Source organism: Giraffa tippelskirchi, chromosome 4 (genome assembly GCF_054371585.1).
Source record: "Giraffa tippelskirchi isolate mGirTip1 chromosome 4, T2T-mGirTip1v1.2.pri, whole genome shotgun sequence".
Taxonomy (NCBI): domain Eukaryota; kingdom Metazoa; phylum Chordata; class Mammalia; order Artiodactyla; family Giraffidae; genus Giraffa; species Giraffa tippelskirchi.
Genome location: NC_137278.1, coordinates 12,311,023 through 12,336,377, shown reverse-complemented (window position 1 = coordinate 12,336,377; position 25,355 = coordinate 12,311,023). Strand labels below are relative to the sequence as shown.

At 50.9% G+C, this 25,355-nt stretch overlaps 1 long non-coding RNA gene across 1 annotated transcript; it reads right to left on the bottom strand.

Moving 5' to 3' along the window:
- Positions 1-1,384: 1,384 nt before the first annotated feature.
- On the bottom strand, positions 1,385-23,571 carry LOC145545068 (uncharacterized). The gene is made up of 2 exons (XR_014081849.1): positions 23,377-23,571; positions 1,385-2,344 (listed from the first exon to the last, which is right to left on the bottom strand). It is a non-coding gene; the product is annotated as an uncharacterized LOC145545068 (long non-coding RNA).
- Between the last annotated feature and the right edge of the window lie 1,784 nt (positions 23,572-25,355).

The following is a 25,355-nucleotide window of genomic DNA, read 5'->3' as shown; positions in this document are numbered from 1 at the left end:
TGCTTCTTTGAGAACCCTCCTTACCTGCTTCTCTGCTGCGGCTCCTGTCTCTTTCGGCTCTCCCGACAAGGTGCACAGAGCCCCACGCTGCCCGAGCGCTCCCAGGTGCTTCCACTTTAGAGCTCCTTCCAGGAGACCTTGGAACATTCCCAACAGCTGGGGAAGCAGCACCCTCTTCTTTTCAGCCTTGCCCACGGGGAGTAGGGGGAGAAGGCTCGGCCCTTCACCACCTTCTAGCTCACAGGTTCTAGCCTGTTGGAGAGAACGCCTCTTCCTCTGTCAAGGTCCCAAATTCCAAAGAAAGGACCGAGGCTGGTTCAGCTGAGGTCAGAGGTCCGCACTTGTGCAACCAGCTACAGCCAAAGGCCATGTTGGAACCATCTCCATAGACAGGCAGTGGGCGACAGTGGAGGGGGTCGTCCAGGGCCAAGCCTTCACACCGAGGAACCGGCACATGTCACAGTCCTGTGCTACCAGATCTCTGACCTCTCCCTGGCACTTGAGCCAGTGACCCAGACTGGCATCGGTCACCTGGACTCTCTGCTTCCTTGTGGAGCTTCCTGCCCAGCTCAGGCCTCAGAGATAAGACTTTCTTCTCTCCTCCTTTTGACTGTTATTCTTTACACCTCAGGGCTGGATTCTCAGGCCCCCAATGCCCTTCACTTGTTTTGGAATCCAAGGGACGAGGGGTGGGCAGGGCAGCCAGCTGATCAGATGGGTGACCCTGACATCCTGGAGTTCCCAGGCTGCTCTGCGGCTCAGGCCCCCTTCTCCTACCTCTAGATATATTCTTTTCTTCTTCTTTGCTAATAGCTATCCTGAGATAATAATTCACATACAATACAATTCACCACCTGTTTAAAGTGTACAATTCAATGTTTTGTTGCATACTTTGTGTTCACAATTACGAAACCATCACTCCAATTTGCAACATCCCCCTCCAAATCCCCATTAGCATCATTCACTTTTTTTTTTGCTCCAATTCCTCCCCCCACAGCTATAGACAATCTCCAATCTACATTCTGCCTGTATATATTTTTCTATGCCCGATATTTAATAAATGGAATCATACAACATATGGTATTTTGTGACTGGCTTCTTTCTCTTTTTATATTTTTTATTTTTATTTATTTATTTGGCTGTTTTTGGTTGTCTCATGCAAGATCTTCGATCTTCATTGCAGCATGTGAACTCTTGATTGCAGCCTGTGGGATAAAGTTCCCTGACCAGGGATTGAACCCAGGCCCCCTGTGTTGGGACCACCAGGGAAATGCCTTGGCTTCTTTCACTTAAGAAGATCTTCAAGGTTCAATCACATTGTAGCAGATATCAGTATTTTATTTCCTCTTATGATGGGATAATATCCCATTGTATGGACAAACCACATTTTTATTTATCCATTCATCAGCTGGTGGACAGTTGAATTGTTTCTTCTTTTGGGCAATTATGAAGAATGCTGCTGTGAAAATTCATGTAAAGTTTCTGCATGGACACACATTTTCATTTCTCCTGGGTATACAGCTAGGAGTAGAATGACTGGGTCATACAGTAGCTCTATGTTCAACTTTTTGAAGACCTGCCAAGCTGTCTTCCAAAGTGAGTGCACTATTTTGCATTTCCATCAGCAGTGTATGAGGGCTCCAAGTTCCCCACATCCTCACCAACACTTGCAAATACTTGTCTTCTTGACTGCAGCACTGAGAAGTTTTTACTGTCCATCCTCGAAGGACTTGCTTAGAGGCCAGCTCTTCTACAATCCCCTCCTCTCTCCCGGACTTCTCTCCTTGGACTCCCTGCCTCCTTATGATTCCATGTAACAGGACCTTTATAAAACTCCAATGATGCCATAGGAAGGCCTCCTGCTGGGGCCAGAGTCAGAACCAGTTCCCCTCTGGCTTGATGTGTGATTTGAATGGAGATTAGTGAAAGCCCAAGCGAAACCAGCCCTCCAGAAGCTGCTGTCACAGGTGAAAGCTTCCATTAGAACCATTCCTCTAGGACAAGGGGCTGGCCCTGACCTTACTCAGGGCTCCATTGATTTATAAAACAGAAACTCACTTAACTCCATATAGAGACTTGTCAGGGGGTGGAGCAGTATTTGGCATTCATTCCCCATTATTCTGAAAACAGTACTTAGATCTTTTTTTTTTTTTTTTTTTTAGCGTCCATTCTTCACCCTCTCTTAGTCTCTTTTGTTTAGGTGGGCCTGGACCCGGCCAGAGGTAATGGCTCCTGTTTGGCCAATCACAATAATGGTTTAGGGTCACGTGACCAAATCTGGGCCAGTAATAATCAGTCCTGGGACCTTTTCTAGATGAGCCAATGAGTCAGCAGAAACACTGATCTGCAGAGGAAAAAAAAAAAAGCAGGAGATATGCAGAGAAAAGGCAGGAATGGGAGATTGTGTGGCCTCAGGGAGAGAGGTCAAGAGAGAGAGATATGGAGTCAGAGGCAGCCTTTTTATTCCTGTGGTTTCTGGCTGTGCTTTCTGTAGTGAATTCCATGACATTCTCCCTTGTTTTATTATACACCCCATTTTTAGTTGAAATTCTTCACTAGTCAAGATTCATTCAATTTTGTATCAAATTAGCTTAAACAAGGAAAGGAAGATCTCTGGGCACACAGCATCGGAAAAACTCAAGGGACGAATCCAGGTATGGCAAAGTTTAGAACCTCAGATAACATCACTGAGAAGTAGTCTCTTTCTCTGTGTTGACTTCCTTGTTAGCTAGGGTTTCCCAAGAGGTAGACAAGATGGCCCCAGGAACTCCAGGCTGTGTAGAGACCCCTGAAAGACAGCACCTCCTTCCCAATAGTTCAGTAAGGTTGGAGACAGATTCCCATTAGGCCCCAGGTCTGCCACTGCTGTTAGTGCTGTTTGTGCATGCCTTGGCAGTGTGTGCGTGCTCAGTCGTGTTGGATTCTTGGTGACCCCATGAACTGTTGCCCACCAGGCTCCTCTGCCCATGGAATTTTCCAGGCAAGAATACTGGAGTGGATTGCCATTTCCTCCTCTGGGGGATCTTCCTGACTCAGGGATTGAACCAGCGTCTCCTGCATTGGCAGGCAGATTCTTTACCACTGAGCCACCTGGGAAGCCCGTAGTGCTGTTTACTTTCAGCCTAATGGGGTTAGGGGAGGGGAAGAGGAGAGAAAGAGGAAGAAAGGCATAGGATTTGTTTAGTACCTGTTGGCATGGGGGTCACCGTTCAGCCTCAAAGGCTGTTCACCACAGCCTTTACCTATGATGGAGCCCATTCACAACCTCAGCTGACTGCCATTAAAGGAAGGCCAATCGTGTTCAAAGAACACTCCTTCTGTGCCTGAGACTTTCTGGACTTGAATATGCAAAGATGGGCAGGATTTGGGACAGGGCCTGAGAAGGTTGAATTGTTCTGTCAGGAAAGTAGGAAAATTTGGAGGGGGTTAATAATAATAACAATAATAGCTAACATTATTAACACATTGCTAAGGGCTTCCCATGGATTGCTTTATGAAATCCTCACCACCAATCCTGTTATCTTCAGCTTTTATTATCCTCAGAGAAAGATGAAATCGATGTTCAGAGAGGTTAGGTTAACTCTCATATTATCACACAGCTGATGAGATGCAAAGCCAGGCTCACAGAGTCAGGCCATATGGGAGCAGAACTCTTGCATTTAACCACTGGACTACTTTGAGTCTAGAGGAAAAGAGGTGTGAAAAAGAAGATGAAGAAGAGAGCCAGGATTATTGTACAACACAGGGAATATAGCCAATATTTTATAACAACTAAAAATGAAGTATACGGAGAAGGCGATGGCACCCCACTCCAGTACTGTTGCCTGGAAAATCCCATGGACGGAGGAGCCTGGTAGGCTGCAGTCCATGGGGTCGCTAAGAGTCAGACATGACTGAGCGACTTCACTTTCACTTTTCACTTTCATGCATTGGAGAAGGAAATGGCAACCCACTCCAGTGTTCTTGCCTGGAGAATCCCAGGGACGGGTGAGCCTGGTGGGCTGCCGTCTATGGGGTCACACAGAGTCGGACACGACTGAAGCGACTTAGCAGTAGCAGCAGCAGCAGCAAAAATGAAGTATAACCTTTAAAAATTGTGAATCACTATTGTACACCTGTACCTTATATAATATTGTACATTGACCATGTTGTTGCTGTTTAATAGCTAAGTCATGTCAAACCCTTTTGTGACCTGATGGACTGTAGACTGCCAGGCTCCTCCATCCATGGGATTTTACAGGCAAGAATACTGGAGTGGGTTGCCATTTCCTTCTCCAGGGGATCTTCCTGACCCAGGGATTGAACCCAAGTCTCCTGCATTGGCAGGCGGATTCTTTACCACTGAGCCACCAGGGAAGCCCACAACAACTATGCTTCAATTAAAAAAATTTTTTTAAAGAAAAGAAAAGAGCCAGGCTGGGGAACTGTGTGAGATAAAGGGGTCTATGAAAACTTCTCAGGGGTGAAACTTTGAAGAGCAGGACTGTCCAATGTCTGTTTGAAGTTTTTATTGTCGCACTTGAAACCTTCCCTCTGACTTCCCGAAATCTCCCTCTGCCTGCCTTCCACACAAATACCTCTGCGGTGGGTTTCTGGTGGAAATAGCAGAAGGCGACGGCCACATTCCACGTCTCAGTCAGGGCGGTATGAAAACAAAACAGCAGACCTGGGTCAGAGGCCTGATCCAGACACTAAACGAATTTAGCAGAAGTCGCGGCTCTGATGCAGAAGGGAGGGAGAAAACGTAAACCAGAGTGCTCCAAAGCATAGGCGGTATCTTTGCATTCCCGCAGGGTGTGGAATATGGCTTTGAACTGATATTTTTGAAATCATAAAGGATGGGGGGCCCCAGCTGATACATGGGTTATGTACAGAGGGAAAACTGAAGCTGAAAGAGGCCTCAGCTCTCCACTCGCCTCCCCATGCCCCAGGGTTTTGAAGATGGAGACTCCAGTTTACTCGGGGCATTGAGTGGGCCAATGACTTGGGTGAGAAAGGGACCAGGGAGGGGCTTGGGCTCCTTGGGTCTGAGTGTCTGACCCAGAGCATAAGCCCTCTTGTGGGAACTGACACGGATAAACTTAGGGGGAGCAGGCTGGCTTCGCTGCCTTCGGTGGGGAGGGTCCCCGGGCCTGGCATGTGGCTCTGTCTGCAGATGGGCCTCAACTGGCTCCTGCTGTAAGCTGAGGAGACAGGGGGGCAGCGAGCCAGGATGAACTTGGCCAGGGACTCCGGTGAGAGACTCAGACCTGCCTGGTAAACTCTGATGAGGGGAAAGTCTGGAACGCTGGGCCCCGAGGGGGAGGGGGTGCAGGGGCCTGCCTCAGAGGCGGCTCTGAGAGGCAGCCAGAGCCGGAGGAGGGGCGCAGGAAGCAGGGAGGTAAACTTGACCCGCTGCCCACCTGGGCAGACTCAAGGCCATTCGGTTTCCCAGAGCAGCTGAGAGATGCGTCTTGTCAGTTGCCAGAGGGGCCAGAGCCCGGCCAGGATCTGGCAGCTGACCGGCTCTCAGGCGAGTTCCTGCAGCTTTTCCTCCCTCTCCTGAATGTTCTGTTGGCTCCTCCGAGGCTCCCTTCTCCTTGCTGCCTCTTCCTGTCCTCTCTGCTTTCCCTCCGAGGCTGCAGCATCCCTTCCATCTGATGACACCCAGATGTCCACCTCCTAAGAGTTCCCGACCTTGTATCCACCCCTGCCCCCGCATTGCCACAGACCCCTCAGCCTCAGAGGCCCCGATTCACACTCCCCTCTGCAGCCCTAGGCCTGGGGAGCAAGACTCCTTTCCGCAGCCCTTCCTCTCCTTACCTCCCCTGACCCCCAGGAGAGAGCTAGACCTTGAGGTCAGGTCCCCAACTGGCCCTGTTTACCAGTGCGTGGGCGCTGGGGGAATCCAATCCCACCCATGGGTATGTCTCCTACGTTGAAGCTCTCCTCTTCCTGTGCCTGCACTCTCCCTCCACTGTCTTCCCATCCTGGCTGCAGAGGTGGTTGGCTAAGTGCGGCCTGAGCTCTCTGCTGCTAGCTCCTCCCTCTCTGGAAAGTCATCCACGTGACATTGCTGCATCAGGCCTATCCCACCTGGCCCAGCGAAGGTGATGGGATCCTGAGATTTGGGCTCAGCATTAGAGGAGAGGTCTCCTTGGTCCTTAAACCAACCTGGGTTGGGGGGGGGGGCTCAGCATTGATATGAGAGCAGAAAGCCCAACCAATAACACGGTGACCCGCATTTCCTAAGATAGGCCGCCCCCAGACCGTGCAGGGAGGGGTGAGTGGAGAGACAGGTGTCGCACTTCCTGGGTCCCTCTGCCTGATCCACTCAATAAAGCCTCGTTCCATCCTGATTTCTAACCATCTTTCCCCTTCAAATCAGACCCTTTTTTGTGTTCCCCTCATAGACAGTTTATTAAGGACTTTCAGGTCCCTGGGTTACAATTATGGCACAGCTTTATGTTTTCAATAACAGCGACCAGCTGGGCTCTGCAAACCCCTCCGCCAGTGGGGAGTTATGCACCTTTGATAGTCTTTGGTCCAGTTTCAAACATTCAGACAGCTTTTGATTATGAAAGCAATCTTTCTCTTGTTAAGGTCTGGTCATTTCAAAACTTCAGGCTCAAATTTGATCCCAAACTTTCTTCTTCCTCCACAAGGTAAGCTAAGCTGGGGGCTCTGGGGGCTGGAGGTGTCAGTGCGGGGTCCGTAACACACACTGTCACACACGCACATACACACACACACCCTTCCTCCGGGCTCACCCCCCAGGGTTGGGGTCAGGGGAGCAGAAGCAGGGAAATGGCCATCCCTCTAGTGACACCTGGCCAGGCTGTGGTTCCCCTCCTGTGAGTCACGGCTGTGGTGTCTGCAGGTCTGGAGGTAGTAAGTGGAGGTCCCCAGGTTCCTCTGACCAGGGATCCAATCGCAGGCCTCTCCCCCAGACACAATTGGTCCCTGCCAGACAAAGCTACACCTCCCAGTGACCCCTCAGCTACATCCCTCCAGTGCTGAGACCCCAGCCTTGGGCTGAGAAGGTTCCAGCGAGCCTGTCACCCCCCCCAACCCCCACATCCTGTGCTTGGCTTGACCTGTCTCCCAGGTCCCAGAACCCAACGGACTCTACCTTGGCATTGTGTCATCGCGTCCCCCTGTGGTGGCCCTGGGGCAGGTGGCAGTCCATGGTTAAACAGACACCCAGCCAGATGAAGACATGTCAGTCTCCCCTTCTTGCAGTCACCCCCAGACTTTACAGTCAGTACCCATGGGCTCCCATTTCTCCACGCTGGGGAGGAGAACCCCCAGGCACCTGTTCTCCCACCCTCTCCCTGCAGGTCCCTGAGTGGGGGACAGAGGCATCTTGTGATTGTTAGTTCCCTGAGTTTCTCCAGGCTCTGATGCTCTCCGTTGTAAACCCACCAAACCTGTTGGGCCTCTCTTCCACAGGGGCCCAGAGTATCAGGGTGATCTCTGGACAAAGATTCCTATCAGGACCTCCCGCTGTGCTGTTCCACCTGCCCATGCTGGGCCAGGACCCCAGAGACCCCGGAGTCATCCTAACCACCTTTCTCGTCTCACTGCCCTGTGACAAACCTCTCCTAGGCCATCAGATCCACCTCTCTGCTCCCTGTTCAGTGTTCAGTTGGGCCCATCTGTTCTCACCTGGACACGCCCCTCAATGCCTCCTCCACCCCAGTTCCTTCCACCAATGGCAGTGACCTTCCTGAAACTCCTCAAATGTTAGTCTAGTTAAATCCCTCTCTCTACCATCCTTTGCTGGTTCCCTAATACTAAGGAATATTCTAGCTCCTGCTCCCACATTCTAGGCCTCTCTCAACTTGAACTCCAGCTTCCTCTCCAGCTAAGTCCACGCTTGTTACCCACTGCTGGCTTCATCTAGTGCACAGCCTGACCACTGGTCGTGACCGGCCCCTGGCTCTGTGTTGAGCGCTGTGAGGATGAATCAGTAGGCAGGAGAGTGCTGTGATCAATTAGTGATGCCTGCCATGGGCCCTGGCCAGCAGAGCTTCAGGGTTTTTGCCACCCTGTTCTACCCAGGGATCCAACCTGGGTCTCCTGCATCGAAGGCAGATTCTTTACCATCTGAACCACCAGGGAAGCCCCAGTTGTTCCAAACTGTCCACCTTTTCCCACCTGGAGGCCACCCTGAACTCTCCATAGCACACATACTGGGTTACTGCCTCCATAAACTCTCCACTTGTCCCTACTCTTCCATGACTTTGCACATGCCATCCCCGCTGCCGAGACTCCCCTCCACTTGTCCTCCATTGTCAAGTTGCCCCTCACTTTTCCGTCTTTCTAGACTTAGCTGGGGCAACCTTGCATCTTTTTTGCCCAGGTTTACACTGTAGCCCACCATAATTATTAGTAGGACCTCTTTACTCTCACACAAGTCCCAGTCTGCACTGTGAATTATGTACACTCACCCTGACTCTAGCACATATGATGCTAAAGGCGCCTCCTGTCATTTTTAGGGCTGTCTTGCCAGTACCCAGACCAGTGTCTGGCACAGAGAGGTATCTTAGACTGGAGTGGAATTAAACTGGCAGGAAGAAAGAGAGAAAGCTGCTGGCAGGGTGAGAGGTGGAGAGAGCTGGTGTTGGCTGGCATTGGAGTGGGCCCCTGGGACCCCAGTGGACCAGTCAGTTACCTGCATTACAGGAAGCCGGGACTTCCCATCAACCCCTCAGCTCAGGTCCCTGGGGGATGGGCCGAGATACAGAAACCCGAGGTGGGAGGCTATAAAAAAACTGACTGAAGGGGCCCAGATCCTGCTAGCCCACCAGTGTCATCGGAAAGTAAGACATCTAAAAATACAGCTGCAGACAAACAGGAAGTGGGTGCAGCCAGGAGGTGGCTAAGACACAGCTCTTGGTCTGCACTGCCTGCCGCCCTGAGGGTGTCCTGTCGGGGGCACTGGCGCCCCAGGATCTTTGCTCTGGTAGTGCTCCCTACTTGGAAGGTCCCTCTTTCCCTGGACTCTTCCCCTATGGAACCCCCCTTCTGGAAGTTCTCAGCTCCAAGGACACTTCTGATCCATCACCCTACCCTCATCTGGATAGATTAGTTCTGATCTCTCCTCCATGGCTCTGTCCTTAGGTCATTATTTCTGTGATCATCTGCCTAATCCTGACCAAAGCCCCTCATACAACCTGGGTCAGAGGGCTTAAAGTCAGGCGCCTGGGCTCAGATTCCCCGGGCGTGACCTTGGGCTGCATGCTCTGTGCCTCCTCTGTAAAATCTTTCCTTGCCTGTAAAATGGAGACAGTTCCAGTAGCTGCCTCTGTGGATGATTATGTTGGTAGTGTGCCTTGAAGCACGACACATGTCTAGAACCTTCCGCGACACCTTGTAAATCGCATTATCAGCATTCAGTACTATTACTTGAATCCTAAAGGAAATCAACTGTGGAATATTCATTGGAAGGACTGATGCTGAAGCTCAGTTCAGTCGCTCAGTCGTGTCTGACTTTGCGACCCCATGGACTGCAGCACGCCAGGCTTCCCTTTCCATCACCAACTCCCAGAGCTTGCTCAAACTCATGTCCATCGAGTTGGTGGTGCCATCCAACTATCTCATCTTCTGTTGTCCCCTTCTCCTCCTCCCTTCAACCTTTCCCAGCATCAGGGTCTTTTCTAAGGAGTCAGTTCTTTGCATCAGGTGGCCAAAATATTGGAATTTCAGCTTCAGCAACAGTCCTTCCAATGAATATTCAGGGATGATTTCCTTTAGGATTGACTGGTTTGATCTCTTTGCAGTCCAAGGGACTCTCACGAGTCTTCTCCAACACCACAGTTCAAAAGCATCAATTCTTCGGTGCCCAGCTCTCTTTATAGTACAACTCTCACATTCATACATGACCACTGGAAAAACCACAGCCTTGACTAGATGGACCTTTGTTGGCAAAGTAATGTCTCTGCTTTTTAATATGCTGCCTAGGTTGGTCATAGCTTTTCTTCCAAGGAGCAAGCATCTTTTAATCTCATGGCTGCAGTCACCGTCTGCAGTGATTTTGGAGACCCCCAAAATAAAGTCTCTCACTGTTTCCATTGTTTCCCCATCTATTTGCCATGATGTGATGGGACCAGATGCCATGATCTTAGTTGTCTGAACGTTGAGTTTTAAGCCAACCTTTTCACTCTCCTCTTTCACTTTCATCAAGAGGCTCTTTAGTTCCTCTTCAGTTTCTGCCATAAGGGTGGTGTCATCTGCATATCTGAGGTTATTGATATTTCTCCTGGCAATCTTGATTCCAGCTTGTGCTTCATCCAGCCCGCCATTTCGCATGATGTACTCTGCATATAAGTTAAATAAGCAGAGTGACAATATACAGCCTTGACATACTCCTTTCCTGATGTGGAACCAGTCCACTGTCCCATGTCCAGTTCTAACTGTTGCTTCCTGACCTGAGTACAGGTTTCTCAAGAGGCAGGTCAGGTGGTCTGGTAGTCCCAACTCTTGAAGAATTTTCCATAGTTTGTTGTGATACACACAGTCAAAGGCTTTGGCACAGTCAATAAAACAGATGTTTTTCTGGAACTCTGTTGCTTTTTTGATGATCCAAAGGATGTTGGCAACTTGATCTCTGGTTCCTTGGCCTTTTCTAAATTCAGCTTGAACATCTGGAAGTTTTTGGCACTATTGGAGCCTCGCTTGGAGAATTTTGAGCATTACTTTACTAGCATGTGAGAGGACTGCAATTGTGCGGTAGTTTGAGCATCCTTTGGCGTTGCCTTTCTTTGGGATTGGAATGAAAACTGACCTTTCCCAGTCCTATGGCCACTGCTGAGTTTTCCAAATTTGAAGGCATATTGAGTGCAGCACTTTCACAGCATCATCTTTTAGGATTTGAAATAGCTCAACTGGAATTCCATCACCTCCACTAGCTTTGTTTGTAGTCCCACTTGACTTCACATTCCAGGATGTCTGGCTCTAGGTGAGTGCTCACTCCATTGTGGTTATCTGGGTCATTAAGATCTTTTTTGTATAGTTCTTCTGTGTATTTTTGCCACCTCTTCTTTTATCTTCTGCTTCCGTTAGATCCATGCCATTTCTGTCCTTTATTGTGCCCATCTTTGCATGAAATGTTCCCTTTTAATCTCTAATTTTCTTGAAGAGATCTCTAGTCTTTCCCATTCTATTGTTTCCTCTATTTCTTTGCATTGATTCCTGAGGAAGGCTTTCTTATCTCTCCTTGCTACTCTTTGGAACTCTGCATTCAGATGGGTATATCTTTCCTTTTCTCCTTTGCCTTCAGCTTCTCTTCCTTTCTCAGCTATCTGTAAGGTCTCCTCAGACAACCATTTTGCCTTTTTGCATTTCTTTTCCTTGGGGATGGTCTTGATCACTGCCTCTTGTACAATGTCATGAACCTCCGTCCATAGTTCTTCAGACACTCTGTCAGATCTGATGCCTTAAATCTATTTGTCACTTCCACTATATAATTGTAAGGGATTTGATTTAGGTCATACCTGAATGGTCTAGTGGTTTTCCCTACTTTATTCAATTTAAGTCTGAATTTTGCAATAAGGAGCTCATGATCTGAGCCACAGTCAGCTCCTGGTCTTGTTTTTGCTGACTGTATAGAGCTTCTCCATATTCGACTGCAAAGAATATAATCAATCTGATTTTGGTATTGACTATCTGGTGATGTCCATGTGTAGAGTTGTCTCTTGTGTTGTTGGAAGAGGATGTTTGCTATGACCAGTGGCAAACTCTAGGCAAAACTCTGTTAGCCTTTGCCCTGCTTCATTTCGTACTCCAAGACCAAACTTGCCTGTTACTCCTGTGAAGAGCCAACTCATTAAGAAAAGACCCTGATGCTAGGAAAGCTTGAAGGCAAAAGGAGAAGGGAGTGGCAGAGGATGAGATGGTTAGATAGCATCACTGATTCAGTGGGTATGAATTTGAGCAAACTCCTGGAGATAGTGAAGGACAGGGAAGCTGGTAGTGCTGCAGTCCATGGGGTTGCAAAGAGTTGGACACAATTGAGCGACTGAACAACAACAACATCTATTACTGGAGGACAGGGCTGAACTGATACTCTGCCTCACCCTGGAGCCCCAGTAAAGTCCTTGACTTGTTTGTCAAGTGAACACATTTGTTTTAATGTACCACTTGGTTCCAAGAAAAAGACTTAAGGCCACATGACAACACGTGCTATTGAGAGTTTTGCAAATGTTAGAGCAAGCTTAAAATGTTAGTTATTTTTCCTAGGCAGCCCTGGTCTCTCCACATGGATAACCATCCCTCCCTACCACGGGCTGGTGTAAACTAGCAGGAACCCACTACACTGGGGCTCCCTCCCTCCCAGAGTGCCTGCCTCTGGTCACAAGAAAAGTCTGTGTCCCAGGGCACTGAACTGAAATGTGCCTTGGGTCACTTCCTGCCACTGGTCCCAGTTCTGCCCTTCAGGCCTTGGCCTGAGAAAACCTGCAGGAGATTTGAGCACTGGGAACCTGGCTAATCCTGGATGGAGGTGTGGGGTGGGGGTGTAGGGAGAGGGCCTGGGTAGGTGCCCTGGGCTGGCTGGTCATCCCTCTTCAGGCCTCTGAGGGCAAGTTGGGCGTGTGAGGATGAGCTGTGTTTTAGTTAAACTGTTGCTCTTGCTGGAGTCCCAGGGAGCCTGAATAATTGACAGCGTGGTCAGCAGCTGACCGCTACTTCCAAGCGTGGTGGAAATTGACTGGGTCAACATTTACTGCCCCAGCCCCAGGAGGCCCCGAGGGTCAGAGGTGAGAAACACTGCCGCGTCCTGAGTCCTAACCAAGCAGTGGGACCCGAGTCAGGCAGACCCGTCTCTGTGCTCAGCCCCGTCCCTCTGCCAGTCTGCCACTTCTCTTCTGTGGGGCCAGGAATCGGCCCCTCATGGCAGGTAGACAGGGAAAGTGTCCACAATCAGAACGCGGCTACAAACAGTGGGCAGGAGGGGGAGGGTGAAGAGTCCGATTTGGGCCTGAGGGGTCTGCCGCGCAGTCTGGAGGAGAAAGGGGGGTCTGGAGCTGATGGAGGTGGAACTCCGGGAGGCCGCACCACCAAATGGTCCACGAAGCTACAGGAGCTGATGAGGGTGTCCAGGGTGAGTGCAGCGCAAGAGGCCTGGAAGGCCACTGACATTTAAGGAATGGAGGTGGGCCTGGGAGAGGAGACCCCAGGGGGACAGTGAAGGAGCTGCCAAGGAGGAGCAGGGTGGGGCAAGGTCAGAGTGTGGAAACCTGCTCAGAGGTTAGGGAGGATCAGGACTGAAAGGGGTCTGTCTTCCTGATCTGGGGGCTTATCAGGGCCCCCTGTGAAAGTTGTAGGAGTGTTGCTGGGCGAGTGGGAGGAGAACCCGATTTCCTAATAGAAGCAGGGCCAAAGGGGAGCTGAAGGGCACTCAGGCACTCGCTCACATGGGTGATACCCAGTTGCAGCTCTGGCATCATCAGGAACACAGGATTTAGACCCAGATCAGCCCATATATGTACAAGTCCTAAGTTTGTATCTGATATTAATTCTTTCTCAGCCTAGTCCCTGTTGTCTTCTCTAACCTCTTCCCCCCACAACCGTCATCCAGAAAACTCCTGCTCACCCTTCAAATCCCATTTCGGATATCACCTCCCACCCCAGGCAGTTCCTGATGTCTGCTCACATAGAGTTAACCCCTCTCCCCTCTGTACCTTGGACTTTCTTTCTTCTTTTGCATGTGTGTGGTTGTTCATTCATTCATTGACAGGGGTTGACTGCATGCCTACTATGCACCAGGCACTGTGAAGACCCTGGAGGTTCGGTGGGAACAAGACAAATGGTAACAAACTCCATTTCCAACCAGCTGAAGCAAAAAAAAGTGGGAAGCTCAAGGAGACAATGGATAACCAGATTGCTGCTGGGCAGGGCGGCAGCTGGGCCAGGGGTCACAATGCTGCTGGCTCCCTCCCCACCCCCCTTTTTCTCCTTTCCTCTTTCTGTCTCTGTCTCTTCAGCTTGCCTTCCTACTCAAATTGCCTTCCCCCACCAGGGAGGCTGTAACTGTTTCCCCCAGTTCTAGTTTTAAAAAGACAACTGTGGAGAAAGAACTGGTTGGCCAGGTTTGGATCAGGAGTTCTTGCCTCGTTCATCAATGAGCTGATACTAGAGAGTGGGTCATGTGACAATGACCTCACTCTAGGGAATGCCTGGCTCTATAGAGTGGAGAGAGGAGCTCACCCCTGGAAGAAGTAAGGATCTTCTTCCAGTAGGAACTGTGCAGGCAGGGAGGGATGGTCCTCAAACCAGTAGGGGTCTCCTAACGCGAAGGAGACCTATGTTGTAGACGAAGAAATACCGGTACCAGCAGTCTGGGGACTACAGTTCAGAGGGTCCTCACCTTCTTGGTGCCCTGGACCCCTCTGGCATCAAGGGAAGAGTGTGGGCCTCTTCTCAGGATAATGGTTTTAGATGCACAAATGACAATACATGGGATTACAAAGAATACCAATTATGCTGATTCTTGAGGAACTTAACTGTTGAAGGAGTGTGAAAAGACATTAGAAATTTGCTCTGAAATCTCCTGGAGGGGAGAGATGGGAATCCTGGCCTTTCCCTTGATGGTGGAGGCTGTTAGACCTGCCTGGGGCCTGAGATGGCCCTGAAGGAAGTTGGCAACCAGGAAGATCCTTGGAGGGAGGGGGTCAGTGACCAGGTACAGCAGGCAGGATTCTTGGCAGCCCGTCAGTAGAGACTGACTCTGGTTAATGTAAAGGAAATGTTTGGGAAAGTGTCAGGTGGGGCATACAACTGATGCGGGGCTGGAGAAACAGGTTTGACGGGAGTGCGGGCCCAGCCAGGGTGTCACGCTGGAGTGTGCTGCTTGCCAGCTGGTCGCCACAGATCCTGTTGGCACCTGGAGATGGTGCCATTCTGCGACAGCAGGCTTTAAAGGTTCACCTGATTCTGGGCCTCCGTGCCACTCCAACAATTCCCAGTCCCAGGAGGGTGTGTCCACACTTTAGGGCTTCCTTGGTGGCTCAGCGGTAAAGAATCTGCCTGCAATGCAGGAGACTCAGGTTCAATCCCTGGGTTGGGAAGATCCCCTGGAGAAGGGAATGGCAAGTCATTCTAGTACTCTTGAATTGGGAGAAGGCAATGGCACCCCACTCCAGTACTCTTGCCTGGAAAATCCCATGGACGGAGGAGCCTGGTAGGCTGCAGTCGATGGGGTCACTAAGAGTCGGACACGACTGAGCGACTTCACTTTCACTTTTCACTTTCCTGCATTGGAGAAGGAAATGGCAACCCACTCCAGTGTTCTTGCCTGAAGAATCCCAGGGACGTGGGAGCCTGGTGGGCTGCTGTCTATGGGGTCGCACAGAGTCGGACACGACTGCAGCGACTTAGCAGCAGCAGCAGCTAGTACTCTTGCCTGGAGAATCCCATGGACAGAGGAATCTGGCAGGCTACAGTCCATAGTGTCACACAGAGTCAGACACAACTGAAGCAGCTAAGCAGCAGCAGCAGCCCGTATTCTAGCTGCAGGATACATGTCCCAGTCAGTGTCTGTGGTGGTGCAAGTCCTCTCACCATTTGGGGATCCCTCAAATAGATACTGGTTAACCAAAGTGACAAACTTCTGCTATGCCAGTTCTGAGGGCTGTGTGTGTGTGTGTGTGTGTGTGTGTGTGTGTGTGTGTGTGTCTGAGGGCTGTGTGTGTGTGTGTGTGTGTGTGTGTGCAAGCGCATGTGTGAAAACTGAGGCACTGGGTCATCTTCTCAGTGCAGTTCTGTTGAGAGCCCGGGCCTAGGGTGGTGTGAGGTGACATGTAACCCTGGGGAGAGAGGCTCTCGCCTCCCTGGAAAAGGAAACACTACAGGCCTGACACAGAGAACAGGGCCTTTCAGGAAATGAGCCCTGTTTCCCCGTTTCCTCTCTGCAACCCTTTGGAGACAAGGGCTGCTGACTCCTTTTGGAATGAGTTAGCCAGGGCCCTGGGAGTCTCAGACTGATCATGGGCAGGGATGGTCTCTCAAGAGAGAAGTCACAGGCAACCAGTGATCAATGGACAGGGCTCAAAAAGATGAGATCGTGGGGCTAGCCCAAGTCCAGTGGTTAAGACTCTGAGTTCCCAATGCAGGGGGCCTGGGATCAATCCCTGGTCAGGGAACTAGATCCCACGTTCTGCAACTGAGGATTGAAGATCCTGCATGCCACAACTAAGACCCAGTGCAGCCAAATAAATAATAACAAAAAAGATGAACTCTTACTCAGAACCTCAAACTGAGGACATGGGTGACCTGCATCTCCATTTCAATACTCTCTGCCCACACAGCTTTCAGCCTAGACCCGGCCAGCTGTTCACCCATCTGTCTCTTCTTCCTCTTGGGCACACAGCCGGGCTACACTTTCCAACCTTCCCTGCAGTTAAGTACTGAATGTGACCTTGGATCAACTGATGGAACACGGACAGAAGTGGCCTGAGCCACTTCTAAGCCCACGTTGTTGTTTAGTCGCTAGGTTGTGTCCGACCCTTTTGTGACCCCATAGACTGTAGCCTGCCAGGCTCCCCTGTCCATGGGATTTTCCAGGCAAGAATGCTGGAGTGGGTTGCCATTTCCTTCTCCAGGGGATCTTCCTGATTCAGGGATCAAACCCACATCTCCTGTACTGTCAAGCCAATTCTTTATCACTGAGCCACCTGGGAAGCCCGAAAGTTTTTATAAAAATCCATAAAACCCTGCAAGCCTCTGAATTCTTCTCCCAGCCAACCAAAAGCAGATGATTCTGATGCTCTCGAGGAGGGTGTAGCCACAAGGAGGAGGGACCCTGGGTCCCTGAATCACCACGTGGAAGGCCCATCCACCCATCACCCACCACAACATCTGCCACGTGAGCTGGAAAGACAGCTCCCCTGTACCATGGAGACCGGGGCCCGGCTCTGCAGCAGCAGGCCTTCACTGACAACTCATAAGATGATTGCTGAGCCAAGCTGCTACCTGAGCATGGATGAAGTACTGGCCTGTGCTGGGCCTCAGATTCGTTTACTACCAACAAGGACCTACTGTATAGCCCAGGGAACTCTACCCAATAAATACTCTGTAATAACCTATATGGGAAACGAATCTGAAAAAGAATGAATATATACATATGTATAACTGAGTCACTATGCTGTATACCTGAAACAAACACGACACTGTAAATCAACTATACGCCAATTAGCAAAGAAGTCACACACACACACACAAACATTCCTTGACTAGATGAGAGCCTGGGCCAGGTAATCCCTAGGGAGGGACCTTTCCTTCTGGGGGAAGGCAGAACAGTGCGCTGCACAGTTGCCCGCGCGCGCACACACACACACACACTCCTGCACTGTAAGGAGGCCCTGGAATGGTTTTGTGACAGTATTTTTCTCAAGACCCAAAGGAGGACAGCATCCTGGAACCTTGTTTCTAACAGACATAAATGTAACAAAACACATGCTGTAGACCAGTAAAATGCGATGACCAATTCCAGGGATAAAACGCACTCGTTTATCTGTATTTTTATACCTTCCTGGGTCATAAAAAGAACTACATTCTCATCGGATGGTGTCCACGCACAGACAGCACTGCAGGGAGAGAGGAAGTGGCAGCCTTTGTTCTTATAACCTTGTGATCTTGTGGGACTAAACAGCCATCCTTGCTGGCTGTTTTCTCTGACTCCTTCAGGGCTGGGGGAGGGGGTGGTGGGGGTGTGTGCGGTGGTGTGGGGTAGGGGGTTGCCGCAGAAAGGGAAGAACAGCAGATGCTGTGGAAGATGGTTTCTTCCCTGGCTCTTGCTTCTCCCCTTTCTTACAGGGAGAACGGTACCAGTGAGGCTGCAGTCTTGGGCTGGTACTTTGTCACAAAGCTCACACTTACCTACCAGGCGCTGCTTTATGTGCACATAGTACAAACTCATTTAAACCTCATGATATAATTTCAGTGGGGGGCATTGTATAGATAGGAACACTGGGGCACAGAGAGGTTGAGAACTTGTCCAAGGTCATACAGCCAGCCAGTAAACAAGTTGATGTCTCACCTAGCCAGTTCTGGCTCCACGGCCGCCTCTCTAGGTTGGGAGAAAGATGATGATCCTTATCACAAAAGCCACCAGAAGCAGAGGAAAGCAGAAGGAAAGTGAACAGAGACACGCTGCTGGGTGGGGGCCCCCACGGGACATCTGACAATGTCTGGAGACGTTCTTGGTTGTCACGAGTGGGAGGATGGATTACTTTCCTCTATCCATCCAGAGGATAGAGGTCATGGCTGCTAAAGATCCTACAAGGCCCCGGACTGCCCCTACCTCCAACAAAGATTTATCCAGCACCTAAATGTCAATAGCAGCTAGGTTGAGAAAACCTGCTCTGAGGTCAGGCAGGCCTGTGACCTCTGCCATCTCCCAGCTGTGTGGCGTGGGGCAACTGGCTCACCCTCTCTGAGCTTCACTGTCTTTACGCGAACACTGGGTAGGGTATTAATGAGGCAAAGCCTGATGGATAGGAAGTGCTCAATAAATGCCAACTCTTGTTGTCTCCATCTTAGCCTTCCCTGCACTTCTCCATCCTCACCCGCCCCAGGCCCTGTCATGTTTCTTGACCAAGAACCAGAACTGGCTGTCCCCAGTGAGCCTGGGAGACTTAAGGAGTTTATATTCCCCTGCTCGCTCCTGGATGTGCCACTGTCTTCAGTGCCTCTAATTACTTATTTAAAGGCTATCGATTCCTTGGCTGCTGCTCGGAGGCCTCGCGGAATTGCCTGTCTCGCAAAGAGCAGAAGAGCCTCTGCCTCACGGCTGCGGCCCCAACCTGACATAACCAAGCAGGGGGTTGTTTGCGCCGAGGATGCTCGTGAAATATTCATGTGCTGATTTAAATACCGAGGATGTCAGAGCTGAAAAGAGCCAGAGAGATTGTATCAGCAAAGCCTGCCCTCCTCCAGAAGGGGAGTCGGTGGGGTGTGGTGGGGAGGGAGGCCAGCACGTGAGGATTCAAGACAGATACCCAGGCCTCGGGCTCCCTGTGTGACCTTGGGCAGGTCACTTGCCCATCCTGGGCCTTTGATTCGTCAACTGTCATGAGAAAAAGGGGGCTGTGAGGCTTAAATGAGGTGGATATATAAGAATAAACATAGCACATAGTTGGCCTGAAAGATTTAACTGTGTTTAAAGTCAGCCAGCTTTATAGCTGGTTCACTTTGCTGTGCAGTAGAAGCTAACACAACAGTGTAAAGCAACTATACGCCAACAAAAATTAACAAAAAATAAGTAAAAAGAGAAAAAGTCAGCGAACCTGTCTGAGCCTTAATTTCCTCCTCCAGAAATTTCCTGGGGCTTCCCAGGTGTCACTGGTGGTAATAAACCCCCTTGCTAATGCAGGAGATGTAAGAGACATGGATTGAACCCCTGGGTCAGAAAGATCCCCTGGAGAAGGGCACGGCAACCCACTCCAGTGTTCTTGCCTGGAGAATCCCATAGACAGAGGAGACTGGTGGACTATAGTCCAAAGTGTTGCAAAGTCAGAGATGACTGAAGCAACTTAGCACACACAGAGAAATTTCCTAGGGTTGTTAAAGCTAAATGAGGTGACAGATGTGATTACCTTATACTAGGCAGAGACAAAAGGTTGGCTGATAAACGTCAAGTGCGTTTAACTAACATGTATCAGTGCCCAGGTGCTGTGCTAAGTCCCAGGTACTGTGCTAAGGGCTTAACAGACACTAGCTCTCAGAATCTTCCAGCAGCTACGATGGAAGGTATTGTTATCTGAGTCCCACTGTCCTGCTGATAAACTGACCGCTGGGGGTGGGGGCAGCGAAGTCCTGATTTGTAATGTTTGCCAATTTCCCTGATGTAAATAGTCCCACCAGTGTGACGGGCCAGTGTGATGTCACTGAACAGAGTTGCAATGAGATGTACACACCACTGGATCTCTGATTACAGATGAGGAAACTGAGGCTCAGAGAGGTTGAGAGACTTGGCCAGGGTCACGTGTCCTTTCTCACAGTCCAGTGCTCCTCTCAATTAATAAAAAATAAGGAAAAAGTAAAAATCCTTAGGGCAGTGTGGGGGCCACCTTGTCCCCCCTTCCCACCCCTAAGCTAGTTCAGGAAGCCAAGAGAACCACCGTTCGTGGAGCACTGGCTCCAAGCTGGGCCCTGTGCCAGGTAATTAGAGATGACACCTCCTTACTGATTGATCCCAACAACCTGTGAGGAATTCTGATTGCCAATTAACGGAGGAGGGAAACAAGCTTAGACGGGTGCAGTGACTTGCCCAAGGCCACAGAGCGGGAATGAAGTAGAACTGGGAATTCGAATCCAGGCCTCCAATGACTCTAAAGCCCATGTAACTTCCTCTGCACCATCCAACCAGGCCCTCGCCCTGGACCTCAGCCCCCAGACTGCCTCATTCATGGAGGGATCCTTGTGGAAACCCCACTGGCACTCATAGACCCATTTGCTCTCCAAATTCACTCTCTTTCTCTGTCTCAATGATGTCTATTTGAATCAACTAGGATTTCAAAAAATCAATCAGGCCCCACATCAGATCATGTCTCAGTGGAAGAGGAGCAAGGACCAAGTGGCCCTGGTGTTAAAAGCTTTCCAGGGGATTCTGATGTGCAGCGGGTCCTGGGAATCATAATCTTGTTATTCTGTCACTCTTGGTGCCCCTGGGAAGAGGCAGTGGCTAATAGGGACATGTCAGACCCTAAAGGAGGACCCCAAGTGCCAATACTCCTATAGCCCTCAAGGATACCAAGGATGCGTTGGTGGGGGATTGTTTCCACATCTTAGATGGACACACACCACCCTCAGCCTCTTCCTGAATGAGTTCCCTCGTCATAGAACTAACCTCCGCGGACTGTGGGCACTGGACAAGCACACAGGGCAGCTTCTCTCCTCTCCCTGACTCAGCAGCCCACCACTCATTTGTTCATTCACTCAGCACATGTTTACAGGGCCAAACACGGGACTGAGTGCTGGGGCACCACAGTGACCAAAGAGCACATATGGACCAGTGCGTGCAACCGGATGAGAAAACCTGCATTCACAATTGCTGGGGATTTTCTGGCTTTGCTCAGAAAAATGAATCGTACTACAGAAGGGAATAGCAATCCACTCCAGTACTCTTGCCTGGAGAATCCCATGGACAGAGGAGCCTGGCGGGCTACAGTTTGTGGGACTGCAAAGAGTTGGACAAGACTGAGTGACTAACACTACTAGAGGAGGCAGGAGGGCCATGCTGATGTCTCGCTTCTGAAGAGGAAGGAGAGGAAGAGAAGAAGGTGGGGCAGAGGGGAGAGAGGCTGGGTTGAGCTCAGGGGCAGGGCGATCGGAGCCGGGCAGCTGAGGAAGTGGGGTTCCCACAAGTCTGGGCCTCAGAGCAAGGTCAGCGGGCATCTCCCCAGTCACCCCCAGGGAAATCGTTAAAGGGTGTCCAGTCCATTCCCTTTGCGATAGAAAAAAGGAAAAAGACAAGGCAGGATCACAAAGAAGACTCCTGCCGAACTCCTCCTGTTTGGCTGAGTCAGCGATGCCGAGAGGCCTCCCTGGCCTCAGAACAGAATTGCAGGAATCTGCAGATATGCTAGGGTTTCTCTGAACAGGGACAGGGGAAATGAACTGCTGTTTTTCTCCTCTGGTCCTAGCTGCTGTCTTTACCCACTCCCACCCTGTGTCTTGCCCGTGTCTCTGAAAGGCCACTTGTCTCAGACTTCACAGCACTCGACAGTCTAGAAAGCCCTTGCAAAGAGTTCTATGGCCCCTAAAGTGGTTTATGACGCTGAAGTGCTTTTCGGATTATAAAAAGCTAATCCACAACTGCCTCCGTAATGCGGCAACATTTACAAAATGCTCTGCAAGTCACAACGTGTTTTATAGTTTGCGCCGTCCTCTGCAGTCCAAAAATGCTTGCCTCTCCAGAGGGAACTTTCTAGTTTGCAAACCCTGGTCACACCCCTCACCGCATTTGAACTGCAGAATTAGCTCCATGGTGAAGGCTAATAATATCTATTCCTTGTACAGCACTTTGAGTGTGCCCAGCAGCTGTGTGAGAGGTTTGTGTGTGTTAATAGGCTTCGTGGGCACAACAACCTGGCCAAGCTGGTATTTTTATCATCCAAGTTTACAAATGAGGATGCTGAGGGCAGTGAGGTAAAGTGCTTTGACCAAGGTCACAGCATAGCAGAGCCCGGATTTGAGGCACTGAAGTTTGATGGGATGAAGGCAGGTTTTGCACCCATTTTTCAGATGAGGAAAACAAAGGCCCAGCTCTGCCTTGCTCACTGTGTCTCAGCACATCTTTTGGCTTCCCTTTTCCTCCTCTGCTGAGTCAAGGGATAAGCCTGCCTTGGTCTGGTCTCTTCCCAGCTCTGAACACATGTGGGACACAGCGGTGACAGTGACAAGAGGAGAAGGGCCAGGCCTGAGAACCCACGTTGGCCCTGCTCCCTGTGTGGCCACCGTGTGGCAGGAGCCCTGCCTCAGTCTCTCCCTCTAGGGTTCCGCTCTGCTCTGAACGGAAGGTTACCTGGAGACCTCCTGCCTCACAGATAGGAAGAGGGAGTGCAGGGTGAGGGGTGTGAGAGATAGGGAACTTCTCTGGGGGCCTGACTCAGGGAACGGAGCTGCAGAGAAGAGAGTAGGCTTCCCTGGAGAAACTTTACTGAGAGCCTGGGGGAAAATAAATCACATAGTCCAATCCCAACCCCTGTACAGATGGGAAAACTAAGGCCCAACAGGTGAGAGACTCATTTGTGGTCATGTAGTGCACAGGATGCAGAGGTGGGACTAGAATTTATTTCTACCCTCTTCCATGGCCCAAGAGGGCAACTGGGTTTTGATCTAACAAGGCCTCAGACATTTGTTCACTCATTCATTCAGCTAGTCAGGCAGCTAGTCATTCGACAAACGTTCTCCCTCTCCATTACGTGCCAGACCCTGGAAACAACAGTGGTGGGTACATTGATGGCCCCAATTCTTGTGGAGTTTACAGTCTAGAGCCGAGCTGTCCAACACAGCACCACATGTGTTCTATTATGCACTTGAAATGCAGCCTGTCCAAACTGTAAGCGTAAAAGACAAACTGGATTTTGAAGATCTAGTAGGAAAAAAAAAGTTAAAAAAAAAATCTCAGTTGTTACATTGATTACGTGTAGAAATACTTGGAATATATTGGGTGAAATAAGCTTCCCTGGTGGCTCAGATGGTAAAGAATCTGCCTGCAATGCAGGAGACCCAGGTTCAATCCCTGGGTTGGGAAGATCTTCTGGAGGAGGGAAGGGCAACTCACTCCAGTATCCTTGCCTGGAAAATCCCACAGACAGAGGAGCCTTGTGGGCTACGATCCCTGGGGTTGCAAAGAGTCAGACACAACTAAGTAACTAACACACATCTTACCTTTATGCTGACACCAGCCAGAGGTGCAGACAGGCTCCGACACCTCGTGGAAAGCTGATCCGGGACACGATGAAGGTCCAAGAGTCGGAGCCAACTTATCCCCAGTTCTTCTCAGTTCTTCACCTCTTAAAGGCCCCAGGAGTCCCTTTTGTCTTTCTTCCTTCGTTTTCTTTCCTTCTCTTCCTCCCAGAGTCCAAGGCCAGCTCCCCTTCAACCCCATTTCACGCCCCCACCCCCAGGCTCTCCAGCAGCTGCAAGGCCATCGGGAGAGGAGCACGTACAGCAGGCCCTGACTTCCCCTCTCCCAGGCCCTCCCAGCTGTGGCCCATCACCAATAGTGACTCACCTGATCACAGGTGAGCTTTGGGCCGAGCCGGGAAAGCACTTGAGGATCTGATCGTGGGGGAGGCCAGGAGGAGGCAGCACTTGAGCTGAGGCCCGGGTGTAGGCAGATGTGACTTCAGGGGACAGGAGGTGACAAGACCGGCTGTGCTGGGCCCTCAAGGAGTCCTGAGAGCAGGCCAGCATTGTCTGGCTGGGACTCAGAAATCGGGGGCTGTGGCGGGAGGTGGGCTCTGGGAGTGGGCTGAGGCCACATCACAGGGCCATGACAGCCTTGAATTAGGTCATTATCTGGAGGGCACTGGGGAGCCCTGGAAGGTGTGTAAGCAGAGGAGTTCCTGGAAGCCTGATGCTTTCCTTGCCCCTGGGCGAGGATCTCAGGGGGCAGAGCCTGAAGCCGGCTCTCTCTTCTTCAGAAAGCTGGCCCTGCTGGAATCCTAGCTCCACTGCTTCCCAAGGGCCCCTGCTGTGTGACCTTGGCCAGACCGACTTCTCTGTGCTTTGGCTCCCAGGGGAGCCGGGATGACAGTGGTGATTATCTGGGAGCATTTTTTGCAAAGATCCAGAGATGTGTTGCCTGCGAGGCACTTGGCACAAAGTAGGTCCACACATGGCTGTCCCCTTTCGCGTTCCTGAGTTCCCACCCCACCTGCCACATCCATGCCCCCGCGCCTCAGGCAGCAGGAAGCAGGATGGGGGAGCGTCTCTGAGCCCGTCAGAGTATTTATAGCTGTGTTCTGTCAGATCGTTGTTGTTTTTCGGTTGCATATATATTTTTACATTCTCCTCCGTCACACATGGCTTCTCAGGGTGGCTGAGAAACAGTGGGGGTGGATGGATGCAGAGGATGGAGGTGTAGGAGCTGGAGACAGATGGCCCGGACTGCACCTGGGCACCTGAGGACCCAGCCTGGGTCAGTCCTCTTCAGCTCAGAAACCGTCACTGGATCCCCGGCGCCCTTCCCCTTCCCTGAGGCAGGAGGAGGCCCCCAGGCCTCAGGATATTTCTCTCCCTTTGCCTCTCTGTTCCACCCCCCAGCGGCTTGCTTCCCTGGACATGCACAAAGCAGGAGAAAGCACGCTGGACTCGGCCCTGCCCCTCACCATCTGTGCCACCGGGAGCAAGCGCCTTTCCCTCTCTGAGACGAATTTCCTGTCCTGTGAAATCGCAGCCGTGATTCCAGCCTCTGGAGCCGCTGTGAGGACTAAAGGCAAATCTGAATGCACAGTAGCTGTTACAGACTGAAAGTGCACCAATCCTGTGCCCCCAGGCCTTTGCTTGGGCTGTTCCCCCGACCCCCGTCCCCCGCCAGGAATTCTCTCCTCCTTCCGACCCGCACCTCCACTTGGAGAAGTCCTTTAGGGTCCACCTCTTCCAGGAGTTCTCCAGGCGCCCCGCAGAGCATCCCATTCTCTCTCGGAGAAACTGAGAGTTCTTTGCCCCAGTATTCTTTCTCCTCTGAAGACAGTTTACACACTGCTTGCTTATAAAAACAGCCTGCACCCCCCAGTGCAAAGCTTTCTCATGGTCCCGTCCTGTCTTCGCACCATCCCCCGGGGATTGGGCACCTCGTCCCCAGTCCCCATGCTGCCTATGAGGAAGTGGGTTCAGGAAGGAAAGTGAGTCATCCAAGATCT